Source organism: Pristiophorus japonicus, unplaced genomic scaffold, assembly GCF_044704955.1.
Source record: "Pristiophorus japonicus isolate sPriJap1 unplaced genomic scaffold, sPriJap1.hap1 HAP1_SCAFFOLD_1116, whole genome shotgun sequence".
NCBI classification, from domain to species: Eukaryota; Metazoa; Chordata; class Chondrichthyes; family Pristiophoridae; genus Pristiophorus; species Pristiophorus japonicus.
In genome coordinates this window covers 75,160-88,404 of record NW_027250773.1, presented here as the reverse complement: position 1 = coordinate 88,404, position 13,245 = coordinate 75,160, and the positions used below count along the sequence as shown (strand labels likewise).

The window sequence follows — 13,245 nt, the reverse complement described above, 5'->3', positions numbered from 1 at the left end:
CTCTCACTCCTTCCCACATTCTACCTGTCGTAAACTAGAGGTGATCAAAAACTCGGCTGCCCCATGTCCTAACTCGCACCGAGTCTCACTCACCCATCACCCCCTGTGCTCACTGACCCCGTGTCCTAACTCACACCCAGTCCCACTCACCCATCACCCCCTGTGCTCATTGCCCCGTGTCCTAACTCACACCCAGTCCCGCTCACCCATCACCCACTGTGCTCACTGACCCCGTGTCCTAACTCGCACCGAGTCCCACTCACCCATCACCCCCTCTGCTCACTGCCCCCCGTGTCCTAACTCACACCCAGTCCCGCTCACCCATCACCCCCTGTGCTCACTGCCCCGTGTCCTAACTCACACCGAGTCCCGCTCACCCATCACCCCCTGTGCTGACTGACCCGTGTCCTAACTCACACCGAGTCCCGCTCACCCATCACCCCATGTGCTCATTGCCCCGTGTCCTAACTCGCACCGAGTCCCGCTCACCCATCACCCCCTGTGCTCACTGACCCATGTCCTAACTCGCACCAAGTCCCACTCACCCATCACCCCTGTGCTCACTGCCCCGTGTCCTAACTCGCACCGAGCCTCACTCACCCATCACCCCCTGTGCTCGCTGCCCCGTGTCCTAACTCGCACCGAGTCCCGCTCACCCATCACCCCCTGTGCTCGCTGCCCCGTGTCCTAACTCGCACCGAGTCCCACTCAGCCATCACCCACTGTGCACGCTGCCCCGTGTCCTAACTCGCACCGGGTCCCGCTCACCCATCACCCCCTGTGCTCGCTGCCCCGTGTCCTAACACGCACCGAGTCCCGCTCACCCATCTCCCCCTGTGCTCACTGACCTACATTGACTCCCGGTAAAGCAACCCCTCGATTTCAAAATTCTCATCCTTCTTTAAAATCTCTCCATGGCCCCTCACAACTCCCTATCTATGTAATCTCCTCCAGCCCCACAACCCTCACTATCTCTGTAACCTCCTCCAGCCCCTACACCCCTCCCTATCTCTAACCTCCTCCAGCATCTACACCCCTCGAGATGTCTGCACTCCTCTAATTCTGCCATCTGACCATCCCTGATTATAATCGCTCCACCATCGATGGCCGGGCCTTCTGTTGCCTGGGCCCCAAGCTCTGGAACTCCCTCCCTAAACCTCTCCACCTCTCTCCCCCTCTTTCCTCCTTCAAGACGCTCCTTAAAACCGACCTCTTCACCTGCCCTAATATCTCATTTTGTGGCTCGGTGTCAAATTTTATCCCATAATCCTCCTGTGGAGCACCTTGGGACGTTTCACTACGTTAAAGGCGCTATATAAATATACATTATTGTTGGTGTTCCCTCTGTCTCTCCTCTTCCCCGTCTCTCTCTCACTCCTTCCCCTCACTCTCCCCTTCCCTCTCTCTCACTCCTTCCCCTCACTCTCCCCTTCCCTCACTCTCACTCCTTCACCACACTCTCCTCTTCCCTCTCTCTCATTTCTTCCCCTCACTCTCCCCTTTCCGCTCTCTCACTCCTTCCCCTCATTCTCCACTTCCCTCTCTCTCCCTCCTTCCCCACACTCTCCCCTTCTCTCTCTCTCACTCCTTCCCCTCACTCTCCCCTTCCCTCTCTCTCATTCCTTCCCCTCACTCTCTCCTTTCCGCTCTCTCACTCCTTCCCCTCACTCTCCCCTTCCCTCTCTCTCACTCCTTCCCCTCACTCTCCCCTTCCCTCTCTCTTGTTCCTTCCTCTCACTCTCTCCTTCCCTCTCTATCCCTCCTTCCCCTCACTCTCCCCTTCCCTATCTCTCACTCCTTCCCCTCACTCTCCCCTTCCCTCTCTCTCACTCCTACCCCTCACTCTGTCCTTCCCTCTCTTTCACTCCTTTCCCTCACTCTACCGTTCCCTCTCTATCACTCCTTCCCCTCACTCTCCCCTTCCCTCTCTCTCACTCTTTCCCCTCACTCTCCCCTTCCCTGTCTCTCATTCCTTCCCCTCACTCTCTCCTTCCCTCTCTCTCATTCCTTCCCCTCACTCTCCCCTTCCCTCTCTCCCACTCCTTCCCCTCACTCTCCCCTTCCCTCTCTCTCACTCCTTCCCCTCACTCTCCCCTTCCCTCTCTCTCAATCCTTCCCCCTCACTCTTCCCTTCCCTCTCTCTCACTCCTTCCCCTCACTCTCCCCTTCCCTCACTCTCAATCCTTCCCCCTCACTCTCCCCTTCCCTCTGTCTCATTCCTTCCCCTCACTCTCCCCTTCCCTCTCTCTCACTCCTTCCCCTCACTCTCTCCTTCCCTCTCTCTCACTCCTTCCCCTCACTCTCAATCCTTCCCCCTCACTCTCCCCTTCCCTCTCTCTCATTCCTTCCCCTCACTCTCCCCTTCACTCTCTCTCACTCCTTCCCCTCACTCTCCCCTTCACTCTCTCTCACTCCTTCCCCTCACTCTCCCCTTCCCTCTCTCTCATTCCTTCCCCTCACTCTCTCCTTCCCTTCTCACTTTCCCCTTCCCCCTCTCCAACCTGTTCCGGCTCGAGAGACAGTGAGTGACAGAGAGAAAGTGATCGAGAGACAGAGAGAGAGAGACAGTGATACAGAGACAGAGAGACAGAGCCAGAGTGTGACTGAGTTGCCTTGGGATGTTTTACTACGTGAAAGACCCGATATATCGATGTTGAGAAGTGAATATTGAAGAGACGGAGGCAGGAGTCTGGGGGATGAGACACAATCTGAGCGTTTCACTGACCCCTCCTCATTCTTCAAACACACAGCACTAACTGGGGAATGACCCACAGCCCAGGGCCGGTGGTTCCATAGCTCAGGGGTTAGAGCACTGGTCTAGTAAACCAGGGGTCGTGGGTTCAACTCTCACTGGGGCCTTCTCAAGATTCTTTCAGTATTTAAGTTAGCAAGGGCTTGAATTGTAAATATGGTCAAATACTTTATTAAGATGGAGAATGACAGAGGTAATTCAGAAATGAGGGGCCTGAAGTTCAGAAAAGGTAACTTTGATGGTATGAGACTGGAATAGACTGGCCAGTGATCCTGAAAGGGTTGATGTTGGATTGACAATGGCAAACAATTAAAGATCACATGGATGAACTCCAACAATTGTACATCCCTGTCTGGAGTAAAAATAAAATGGGGAAGGTGGCTCAACTGTGGCTAACAAGGGAAGGATAGTGTTAAATCCAAGGAAGAGGCATATCAATTGGCCAGAAAAAGCAGCAAACCTGAGGATTGTGGGAGTATTTTGTAACACAGCAGAGGAGGACAAAGGGTTTAACCAGGAGGGGGGGGAAATAGAGTATGAGAGGAAGCTTGCAGGCTTCTAAAAAAATTAGTGACGACAAACATAGATCCCTTGCAGTCAGATTCAGGTGAATTTATAATGGGGAACAAAGAAATGGCGGACTTACTACTAGGGGGATCAAGGGGTATGGTGAGAAAGCAGGAATGGGGTACTGAAGTTGCATGTTCAGCCATGAACTCATTGAATGGCGGTGCAGGCTAGAAGGGCCGAATGGCCTGCTCCTGCACCTATTTTCTATGTTTCTATGAAACTATTGTGACCTTGGTCTCTTTATTGAGACCCCAGAGTGGGGAAGCAGCATGGTGGATCACCTTATGTACCTGCTTGTCCCAGGGTGCACAAGTGACCCTTCGGCCTCCCACAGGTGTGCCCCCTAGTGGCAAGTCTGACATATTGGTGAGGTTTAGGTGCATACATAACATCACTCCCCCCACCCCCGCCCCCTCCAAAGGCTTATGTACCAGTTATTTGCAAGTTGAGGCGATATGACGCCCTGTGTCCCCGGGTCGATCACCTGATTTGAATTCCTGGCCTGGGTGAGTTGGTCGGAACGTTGCTGCCCGGCCGAGTGCCTGGTGTGATGGGACAGACGTGGCCAGGTCCTTTCACAATGGTGGCCTGCTTATCGATAGTTTGCAGTCTGGTCTGGTCCAAACGCTTTCTGCGTTTGCTCAGTACATGGTTTCACAATCAAACACTCCATTTTCATCACACACACACACACACTCCATTCCCCTCTTTGTCTCACACAGTGCTCTCGGCCCCATCTGGGGGCCCTGAATATTGTCCACGTCACTTATTCTGATGTGGTGTGGAGGGGGGCCGTACGATCGTGGTGCATTCTCTGCTGATAGCAGGCGGAAGGCTCGGTCCTGAGCGACTCTGTCCGGTGACTGCGTAGCAACCCGGGACAGCCGGGGTCTGTAGGGAGTCTACCGCGACACGTGTGGTGCTCGGCTTGGTGATCTGGGCTGCCCGCTGCGGACTATTGTCGCTGACCCTAAGGCCTGGAGAGCCCAGGATGGGCCGATACGGCCCTGAGACTTTCAGTGGTAGCGGGAGGCCGTGTGGTCCCCCGTGGATCCTGGGACGTAGTACGGAGGTTCCCGCACCACCGACTGTGTGTAGCCTCCCTGCCTTTCTTTGTAACACGTTGCAGGGTTTGCCCCACAGGGCGGGGGGCAATCTGATGGGATGAGCATTACGTCTTTGCGACGGATAAGCTGCAACACTCCCGTCTGGCGGTTCGCCGTGAGCAGGCGGTAATGTGATAACACATCACTTGCTACAAGTACTTTGTCAGATACATATACGACCGGTTGTTGTTTGCCCGCTACTTTGGCTTGTTTTAACGTACCCCCGACCCCATATGATAGTACATCATTGGCCGCGAAAGATCGCTCACATGGGTTCCACAGTGCAAACAACTTATTGGAACATAGAAACATAGAAACATAGAAAATAGGTGCAGGAGCAGGCCATTCAGCCCTTCTAGCCTGCACCGCCATTCAATGAGTTCATGGCTGAACATGAAACTTCAGTACCCCCTTCCTGCTTTCTCGCCATAACCCTTGATCCCCCGAGTAGTAAGGACTTCATCTAACTCCCTTTTGAATATATTTAGTGAATTGGCCTCAACTACTTTCTGTGGTAGAGAATTCCACAGGTTCACCACTCTCTGGGTGAAGAAGTTTCTCCTCATCTCGGTCCTAAATGGCTTACCCCTTATCCTCAGACTGTGACCCCTGGTTCTGGACTTCCCCAACATTGGGAACATTCTTTCTGCATCTAACCTGTCTAAACCCGTCAGAATTTTAAACGTTTCTATGAGGTCCCCTCTCATTCTTCTGAACTCCAGTGAATACAAGCCCAGTTGATCCAATCTTTCTTGATAGGTCAGTCCCGCCATCCCGGGAATCAGTCTGGTGAACCTTCGCTGCACTCCCTCAATAGCAAGAATGTCCTTCCTCAAGTTAGGAGACCAAAACTGTACACAATACTCCAGGTGTGGCCTCACCAAGACCCTGTACAACTGTAGCAACACCTCCCTGCCCCTGTACTCAAATCTCCTTGCTATGAAGGCCAACATGCCATTTGCTTTCTTCACTGCCTGCTGCACCTGCATGCCAACCTTCAATGACTGATGTACCGTGACACCCAGGTCTCTTTGCACCTCCCCTTTTCCTGATCTGTCACCATTCAAATAATAGTTTGTTTCTCTGTTTTTACCACCAAAGTGGATAACCTCACATTTATCCACATTATACTTCATCTGCCATGCATTTGCCCACTCACCTAACCTATCCAAGTCGCTCTGCAGCCTCATAGCATCCTCCTCGCAGCTCACACTGCCACCCAACTTAGTGTCATCCGCAAATTTGGAGATACTACATTTAATCCCCTCTTCTAAATCATTAATGTACAATGTAAACAGTGGGACCCCAGCACAGAATCTTGCGGTACCCCACTAGTCACTGCCTGCCATTCTGAAAAGTACCCATTTACTCCTACTCTTTTCTTCCTGTCTGACAACCAGTTCTCAATCCACGTCAGCACACTACCCCCAATCCCATGTGCTTTAACTTTGCACATTAATCTCTTGTGTGGGACCTTGTTGAAAGCCTTCTGAAAGTCCAAATATACCACATCAACTGGTTCTCCCTTGTCCACTCTACTGGAAACATCCTCAAAAAATTCCAGAAGATTTGTCAAGCATGATTTCCCTTTCACAAATCCATGCTGACTTGGACCTATCATGTCACCTCTTTCCAAATGCGCTGCTATGACATCCTTAATAATTGATTCCATCATTTTACCCACTACCGATGTCAGGCTGACCGGACTATAATTCCCTGTTTTCTCTCTCCCTCCTTTTTTAAAAAGCGGGATTACATTGGCTACCCTCCACTCCATAGGAACTGATCCAGAGTCAATGGAATGTTGGAAAATGACTGTCAATGCATCCACTATTTCCAAGGCCACCTCCTGAAGTACTCTGGGATGCAGTCCATCAGGCCCTGGGGATTTATCGACCTTCAATCCCATCAGTTTCCCCAACACAATTTCCCGACTAATAAGGATTTCCCTCAGTTCCTCCTCCTTACTAGACCCTCCGACCCCTTTTATATCCGGAAGATTATTTGTGTCCTCCTCAGTGAATACCGAACCAAAGTACTTGTTCAATTGGTCCGCCATTTCTTTGTTCCCCGTTATGACTTCCCCTGATTCTGACTGCAGGGGACCTACGTTTGTCTTTACTAACCTTTTTCTCTTTACATATCTATAGAAACTTTTGCAATCCGTCTTAATGTTTCCTGCCCTAATCAAACCCTTTGTCCTCCTCTGCTGAGTTCTAAATTTCTCCCAGTCCCTGGGTTCGCTGCTATTTCTGGCCAATTTGTATGCCACTTCCTTGGCTTTAATACTATCCCTGATTTCCCTTGATAGCCACGGTTGAGCCACCTTCCCTTTTTTATTTTTACGCCAGACAGGAATGTACAATTGTTGTAGTTCATCCATGCGGTCTCTAAATGTCTGCCATTGCCCATCCACAGTCAACCCCTTCAGTATCATTCGCCAATCTATCCTAGCCAATTCACGCCTCATACCTTCAAAGTTACCCTTCTTTAAGTTCTGGACCATGGTCTCTGAATTAACTGTTTCATTCTCCATCCTAATGCAGAATTCCACCATATTATGGTCACTCTTCCCCAAGGGGCCTCGCACAACGAGATTGCTAATTAATCCTCTCTCATTACACAACACCCAGTCTAAGATGGCCTCCCCCCTAGTTGGTTCCTCGACATATTGGTCTAAAAAACCATCCCTTATGCACTCCAGGAAATCCTCCTCCACCGTATTGCTTCCAGTTTGGTTAACCCAATCTATGTGCATATTAAAGTCACCCATTATAACTGCTGCACCTTTATTGCATGCACCCCTAATTTCATGTTTGATGCCCTCCCCAACATCACTACTACTGTTTGGAGGTCTGTACACAACTCCCACTAACGTTTTTTGCCCTTTGGTGTTCTGCAGCTCTACCCATATAGATTCCACATCATCCAAGCTAATGTCCTTCTGAACTATTGCGTTAATTTCCTCCTTAACCAGCAATGCTACCCCACCTCCTTTTCCTTTTATTTTATCTTTCCTGAATGTTGAATACCCCTGGATGTTGAGTTCCCAGCCCTGATCATCCTGGAGCCACATCTCCGTAATCCCAATCACATCATATTTGTTAACATCTATTTGCACAGTTAATTCATCCACCTTATTGCGGATACTCCTTGCATTAAGACACAAAGCCTTCAGGCTTGTTTTTTTAACACCCTTGGTCCTTTTAGAATTTTGCTGTACAGTGGCCCTTTTTGTTCTTTGCCTTGGGTTTCTCTGCCCTCCACTTTTCCTCATCTCCTTTCTGTCTTTTGCTTTTGCCTCCTTTTTGATTCCCTCTGTCTCCCTGCATTGGTTCCCATCCCCCTGCCATATTAGTTTAACTCCTCCCCAACAGCACTAGCAAACACTCCCCCTAGGACATTGGTTCCGGTAATTATAAATATTAAACAGCTCTGAGACCGACCCTGGAATTACAGCTCCCCTCTCCTCTTCTCATCCTGGTTTACTCTCTCTCCCACATTAAAAATCTCTCTTTCCCTTCCCCATCATGACCCATTCTGCATCTTTTTTTCACTCATTCTTCTTTCTTATCCTCTCTCCTTCCCGTCTCTCCCTCCTTCCCCTCCCTGTTCTCACCACCCCTCTCTCTCCTTCCCCTCCCTCTCTTTCCCCTTCCCCTCTCTCTCTTTCCCTTTCCTCACTCTCCCCTTCCCCTCTCACTCTCCCTCTTTCCCCTCTCTCTTCTCTCTCCCCTTCCCTCTCGACTTTCATTCTCTCCCCACTCCTTCCCCTCCTCTCTCCCCTTCCCCTCTCTCCCCTTCCCTCTCTACTTTCATTCTCTCCCCACTCCTTCCCCTTCTCTCCCATTCCCCTCTCTCCCTTTCCCCCTCGAGAGACACACAGAGAGAAAGTGAGAGTGTGTGAGAGAGACAGAGAGAGTGAGAAAGTGTTGTGTGTGCAATAACTCAACAGACAGATTACTGTAAACTCCGAACAGGTACACACCTGGCTCTACTTTATTAGGGCCCAAAGTGATTACATTACAAGATGGCTGGCCTTTTATACCTGGGCCACACTCGCGTGTGTACAGCCCAATGACCTCCGACGGTGGCCCCACCTGGTGGCTAGTAACCCCAAGCACACACACATGACAGAAAGAGAGAGACAGAGAGACAGAGAGACAGAGAGATTGGGACAGAGTGTGACTGAGTTGCCTTGGGATGTTTTACTCCGTGAAAGACCCGATATATCGATGTTGAGAGGTGAATATTGAAGAGACGGAGGCAGAAGTCTGGGGGATGAGACACAATCTGAGCGTTTCACTGACCCCTCCTCATTCTTCAAATACACAGCACTAACTGGGGAATGACCCACAGCCCAGGGCAGGTGGTTCCATAGCTCAGGGGTTAGAGCACTGGTCCAGTAAACCAGGGGTTGTGGGTTCAAATCTCACTGGGACCTACTCAAAATTAGCTCAGTATTTAAATTCACTGTCAATTAACAAGGGCTTTAATTATAAATATTAACAACTCTGAGACTGACCCTCAAACAACAGGCCTCTGTCTTGCTGACACTCTCTCTCTACTTTCCAGGTCATGACCTGTTCTGCATTTTTTTTTCCTGCAATCTCACTTTCTCCATCTCTCACTCCTTCCCCTCTCTCTCCCCTTCCGCTCCCTCCCCTCTCTTCTCTCTCTCCCTCTCCCTCTTTTAACTTTCTTTTCAGATTCTCCCCTGCTCCCTCTCTCTTCCCTTCCTTTCTCTCTCCCCTGCCTCCTCCCTCTCTCGACTTCCAATCTCTCTCCCCTCCCCCACTCGCTCTCCCCCAATCCGCTCTCTCCCATTCCCCTCTGTCTGACTCCTTCCCCCTCTCCCTCCCATTCCCTCTCCCACTTATCCCTCTCTCCCTCCTTTTACAACTTCCAAGCACTAATCTCTCTCACCGACACAGACACGATGGGCCGAATGGCCCTCCTTGTGTGCTGTAAGATTCTGTCAATGTTCAGGGATGAATCACTGAGAATGATTATTCAGGCCCCACCTCCTTGTTAACAATAGTAAGATGCAAACAGGAGCTGGTGTTACAGGTGGCTCCATAGCTCAGGGGTTAGAGCACTGGTCTTGTAAACCAGGGGTCGTGGGTTCAAATCTCACTGGGGCCTACTCAATTTTGGCTTCTGTTACTGAATTGACCGTCAATCGGCGACAGGCCGACACCATCAACAGGAACCACTCACTCCGCACTTTACAATCTGCCCACAGCACTTTCACTTCCCACCCCCAGTCTGTATCCCACCTTTTTCACATCCAGTCTCAGAGACACCGATATATCATCGACTCATAGAAACTTACAGCAGGGAAGGTGACCATTTCGGCCCATCGTGTCCGCACCAGCCGACCAAGAGCTATCTGCTGGGCAGGGCCACATTGTCCGCATGTCCCAGACACGAGACTCCCCAAAGCAAGCGCTCAACACGGAACTCCTTGACAGCAAACGAGCCAAAGGTGGGCAGAGGAAACGTTACAAGGGAAACCCTCAAAGCCTCCCTGATAGAGTGCAACATCCCCACTGACACCTGGGAGTCCCAGGCCAAAGACCAGTCGGCCCGGAATGGAGGAAGTGCATCCAGGAGGGCGCTGAGCACCTCGAGTCTCGTCGCCGAGAGCGTGCAGAAACCAAGCGCAGGCAGCGGAAGGAGCGTGCGGCAAACCAGTCCCACCCTCCCCTTCCCTCAACGTCTATCTGTCCCACCCTCCCCTTCCCTCAACGTCTATCTGTCCCACCTGTGACAGGGACTGTGGTTCCCGTATTGGACTGTTCAGTCACCTCAGGACTCATGTTAAGAGTGGAAGCAAGTCTTCCTCGATTCCGAGGGACTGCCAATGATGATGATATGATCCCAACCTGATCCCACTTTCCAGCTCTCGGTGCGTAGCCCTGTAGCTTACGGCACTTCAAGTGCACATCCAAGTACCTTTTAAATGTGGTGAGGTTTTCTGCCTCTACCACCCTTTCAGGCCGTGATTTCCAGACCCCCACCACCCTCTGGGTGAAGGAATGGAGGTCTCCCCTCTGCCTCCTCTGTTCCAAAGAAAACAACCCCAGCCGATCCAATCTTCCCTCGTCGCTAAAATTCTCCAGTCCCGTCAACATCCTGGTAAATCTCCTCTGCACCCTCTCCAGTGCAATCACATCCTTCCTGCGATATCCTGACATTTCCCAGTTCCTGCCTTCACTGGTTTTAGGCTCAAGATGCGGCAATGGACACAAGATGATCCAGTTGGGATTTTCCACAAATAATGAATCCCACGGCCACATCTGTTTGACCCTCGGAGGGCACTCTGTAAAGTCACCAAATTTATTAAATGCACACCTTACCCCCGCCCTGTGGTTACGCTCGAACTGTACACAACACTGGTTAGGCCACAGCTGGAGTACTGCGTGCAGTTCTGGTCACCACATTACAGGAAGGATGTGATTGCACTGGAGAGGGTGCAGAGGAGATTTACCAGGATGTTGGCGGGACTGGAGAATTTTAGCGACGAGGGAAGATTGGATCGGCTGAGGTTGTTTTCCTGGGAACAGAGGAGGCTGAGGGGAGACCTCCATTCCTTCACCCAGAGGGTGGTGGGGGTCTGGAACTCACGGCCTGAAAGGGTGATAGAGGCAGAAACCCTCACCACATTTAAAAAGTACTTGAATGTACACTTGAAGTGTCGTAACCTACAGGGCTACGGACCGAGAGCTGGAAAGTGGGATTAGGCTGGGTAGCTCTTGGTCGGCCGGTGCGGACACGATGGGCCGAATGGCCTCCTCCCGTGCTGTAAATGTTTATGATTCTCTGATTCTCTCTCTCACTCCTTCCCACATTCTACCCGTCGTAAACTAGAGGTGATCCAAAACTGGGCTGCCCCATGTCCTAACTCGCACCGAGTCCCGCTCACCCATCACCCGCTGTGCTCACTGACCCCGTGTCCTAACTCGCACCCAGTCCCACTCACCCATCACCCACTGTGCTCACTGCCCCCGTGTCCTAACTCACACCCAGTCCCGCTCACCCATCACCCCCTGTGCTCACTGCCCCATGTCCTAACTCGCACCGAGTCCCACTCACTTATCACCCTCTGCGCTCGCTGACCCCGTGTCCTAACTCACACCCAGTCCCGCTCACCCATCACCCCCTGTGCTCACTGACCCGTGTCCTAACTCGCACCCAGTCCCGCTCACCCATCACCTCCTGTGCTCGCTGCCCCGTGTCCTAACTCGCACCGAGTCCAACTCACCCAACACCCGCTGTGCTCACTGACCCCGTGTCTTAACTCGCACCGAGTCCCGCTCACCCATCATCCCCTGTGCTCACTGCCCCCGTGTCCTAACGCGCACCCAGTCCCGCTCACCCATCACCCACTGTGCTCACTGCCCCGTGTCCTAACTCGCACCCAGTCCCGCTCACCCATCACCCACTGTGCTCGCTGACCCCATGTCCTAACTCGCACCCAGTCCCGCTCACCCATCACCCACTGTGCTCATTGCCCCGTGTCCTAACTCGCACCCAGTCCCGCTCACCCATCACCCCCTGTGCTCACTGCCCCCATGTCCTAACTCGCACCCAGTCCCGCTCACCCATCACCCACTGTGCTCACTGCCCCGTGTCCTAACTCGCACCCAGTCCCGCTCACCCATCACCCCCTGTGCTCACTGCCCCGTGTCCTAACTCACACCGAGTCCCACTCACCCATCATCCCCTGTGCTCGCTGCCCCCGTGTCCTAACTCAAACCGAGTCCCGCTCACCCATCACCCCCTGTGCTCGCTTACCCCGTGTCCTAACTCGCACCCAGTACCACTCACCCATCACCCCTTGTGCTCACTGCCCCGTGTCCTAACTCACACCGAGTCCCGCTCACCCATCACCCCCTGTGCTCACTGACCCTGTGTCCTAACTCACACCGAGTCCCGCTCACCCATCACCCGCTGTGCTCGCTGCCCCTGTGTCCTATCTCACACCGAGTCCCGCTCACCCATCACCCGCTGTGCTCGCTGACCTACATTGGCTCCCGGTTAAGCAACGCCTCGATTTCAAAATTCTCATCCTTGTTTACAAATCCCTCCATGGCCCTCGCCCCTCACTACTCCCTATCTCAGTAACCTCCTCCAGCCCCTACACTCCTCCCTATCTCTGTAACCTCCTCCAGCACTACACCCCTCCCTATCTCTGTAACCTCCTCCAGCACTACACCCCTCCCTATCTCTGTAACCTCCTCCAGCCCCTACACCCCTACCTATCTCTGTAATCTCCTCCAGCCCCACAACCCCCGAGATGTCTGCACTCCTCTAATCCTGACCTCTGACCATCCTTGATTATAATCGCTCCACCATCGGTGGCCGTGCCTTCTGTTGCCTGGGCCCCAAGCTCTGGAACTCCCTCCCTAAACCTCTCCGCCTCTCTACCTCTCTTTCCTCCTTCAAGACATTCCTTAAAACCGACCTCTTCACCTGCGCTAATTTCTACTTTTGTGGCTCGGTGTCAAATTTTTATCCCATAATCCTCCTGTGGAGCACCTTGGGACGTTTCACTACGTTAAAGGCGCTATATAAATATACATTATTGTTGGTGTTCCCTCTGTCTCTCCTCTTCCCCGTCTCTCTCTCACTCCTTCCCCTCACTCTCCCCTTCCCTCTCTCTCACACCTTCCCCTCACTCTCCCCTCCCTCTCTCTCACTCCTTCCCCTCACTCTCCCCTTCCCTCTCTCTCACTCCTTCCCCTCACTCTCCCCTTCCCCGTCTCTCTCTCACTCCTTCCCCCACTCTCCCCTTCCCTCTCTCTCACTCCA

General features: G+C 52.2%; 3 non-coding genes across 3 annotated transcripts; all 3 read left to right on the top strand.

Moving 5' to 3' along the window:
• The first annotated feature begins 2,786 nt into the window (after positions 1 to 2,786).
• trnat-agu (transfer RNA threonine (anticodon AGU)) lies at positions 2,787 to 2,859 on the top strand. The gene has a single exon. It is a non-coding gene; the product is annotated as a tRNA-Thr (tRNA).
• Positions 2,860 to 8,799: 5,940 nt separating this feature from the next.
• trnat-agu (transfer RNA threonine (anticodon AGU)) lies at positions 8,800 to 8,872 on the top strand. The gene has a single exon. It is a non-coding gene; the product is annotated as a tRNA-Thr (tRNA).
• A 628-nt stretch (positions 8,873 to 9,500) lies between these two features.
• trnat-ugu (transfer RNA threonine (anticodon UGU)) lies at positions 9,501 to 9,573 on the top strand. Its single transcript has one exon. It is a non-coding gene; the product is annotated as a tRNA-Thr (tRNA).
• The last annotated feature ends 3,672 nt before the right edge of the window (positions 9,574 to 13,245 follow it).